Consider the following 2,638-nt stretch of genomic DNA (forward strand, 5'->3'; position numbering starts at 1 on the left):
CAAGGCTGCGGTGGCCGTGAGCATGCCACTGCACTGCAGCCTGGGTGACAGAGTGAGACTACAACTAAAAAAAAAAAAAAAGATTATATACCTTTAACATACCTTTCTATATTTGATTTTTGCAACAATTGGACCAACAAATGAATATGTGAGTGCTTACTACCTATAAAGCACTATGCCCAGCATTGTAGAGGACATGTTACTCACTCCATTTATTGCTGGCAATAATATCTAATAAAAATTAAAATTACAAACCTTTGACCAGTAATTGAATTTTCTAGGATTTCATACTACTGATGCATTAATACATAGGTAAAATGGCATTTGCAAGAGTATTCATACAGCTATTTATAATAGCTAAAAACAAGTGCCATTGATCATCAATAATAAGTATTGATTAAATAAATAAAGTTACCACTTTTTATGAGACTATACAACAGAATGCAAGTGTTCTTTCTTTACCAGCTGGAAACTTTTCCAAGATATCATATTCAATGATAAAAGAAAGATTCGGGAAGAGTTCATTCGGTATATTGTCATTAGTGTTATATATATTTGAAAAGATGCAAAAAAAACTGGTAATAATGGTTGTCTTCTGGAAGAAAACTGGACCCATCTTTTTATTTTTTTTTAATTTTTTTTTGAGTTGGGGTCTCACTCTGTTGCCCAGGCTGGAGTGCAGTGGCACACTCACAGCCATCCCAGCATCAACCTGCTGGGCTCCGGCAATCCTTCCACCTCAGCCTTCCAAGAAGCCGGAGCTACAACTAATTTTTGATTTATTGTAGAGACAAAGGCTCACCAAGTTGCCAGGGCTGGTCTCGAGCCTGCAGGCTCAGGTATCCACTCACCTTGGCCTCCCAAAGTGCTGGGATTACAGGCTGAGCCATTGAGCTCGACCAAAGTGGACATATCTTTAAATGCCTCAGATTTGACCCATGTATGTTTTTGGCATTAATTTCAGGATATGATGATCAAATGACTAAGATCACAGCTCTTGTTCTATATTAGACAAAAAGTTATTTTTATAATGAAAAGTAGTACAGGTTTTATTTCTTCATGTCTCATATATATATATATATATATATTTAACATGTGGGAAATCCCAATTTACTTTCCAATTTTCCACCCAACTGGCAACTCATCTAGTCTTTGAATGGCTTCCAGGTCCTTTCCCTCTTGGACAGAATCCAGGTGGACTCTAAAATAAATAACTCCCTCCTTGTTTGCTTGTAAATCGTTTCAGTAATGCCAAGTACACTATTTTGTAAAGTCAATGTAATGCATGTGTTCTTGAATGTTGAAATATGATGAGGAATAGGTTGCTTGAGAGAAAACAAAACTGCAAATAAGAAGAATGAGCAAAAGAAGAGAAATATGATGGAAGTCAAAAAAGAACAAGAAAAATAAAGGATTAAGTTAGCTGGAGTCTGAAGTTAGAAGGATTATGTGTGAGCATTAGGAAAATAAAAAACCATTAAAATCTAGTTTAAAAATATACTCATGGGGGGAGCTAAAGGAGATTACCACTGCCGGGGGTTGGCTTACTTGTACTTTGTTCTGAACTACTGGGCATTCATCTTAAAATGAGTGTGTGCACCCCATAGAGGATGCAAATTTATCCAGTTTATATTTTCAGTTCAAATTGTGGATGTTTTATTATGTACATAATATATTCTTTCAGGAGGACATGTTTAATACACACACAACACACACTGAAATATTTGATGCTCAATCTTTCTTTATTGATAGCGGTACATGACTTAAAAAAGCTTGGGGACCACTGGACCGCTGGTCCAGACTAAGAATTAGAGAACCAGATGGCAAGAAGTTTGCTTCTCTGGTGTTCAGCCTTACTGGAACGAAGGTGAAGGATCATTGTAGTAGATAAGATATTAGACATTTTAGAAAGCCAAGAACAGATTCTAAGTCAAGTACAATTCTGTGGTTTGATTGCAATTTAGTAAACTACACATATTTGTGTCCTAGAAAATTCACATACAGTAGTTCTCTTCTACTATATGCAGCATCTTGGTAGTGATTTGGGATTTAGGAGCTACAGAGAAAAGATCAAAGGGACAAGAGCTATAATTGAAGTTTTAGCTCCAAAGGAAAACTATTTTTAATCCCTGGGAGACCACAAAAGAAATTTGGCAGAAAACAGGGAGAAAGTTCTAAGGGTTTCTTGGCATTTTATCATTCATTTAATAAAAAATAGTTATGAAGGCACATTTACTTCTACCAAGATAGAGTAACTGGCATGCCACTATAAACAACTGGAAAAGTAAATGCAACATATATGAAACAACAGATTTTAGACATTTGAAAACAGGTTTTTTAGGTCTTTGATCATGGAAAGAAGAGAATAAAAGTGAGGTTAGCTCAACATCTCAGCTTTCCAGTTCCCAGCATAGGTAGGAGTCCAACCAGAGTATAGCAGTTGCAGTGAGATAAAGAGGCAGACAGCAGCATTCAGGAAGGTTGAAGAAAGAGACCTCATCTCTACAATAAATCAAAAAAAATCAGCTGGGTGTGGCAGCGCACGCCTGTAATTCCAGCTACGTGGAAGGCTGAGGCAGAAGGATCGCTGGAGCCCAGCAGGTCAAGGCTGCGGTGGCTGGGAGCGGCCACTGCCCTC

This window comes from Carlito syrichta, unplaced genomic scaffold (genome assembly GCF_000164805.1).
Source record: "Carlito syrichta isolate Samal-C Ts95f unplaced genomic scaffold, Tarsius_syrichta-2.0.1 Scaffold316039, whole genome shotgun sequence".
NCBI lineage: Eukaryota > Metazoa > Chordata > Mammalia > Primates > Tarsiidae > Carlito > Carlito syrichta.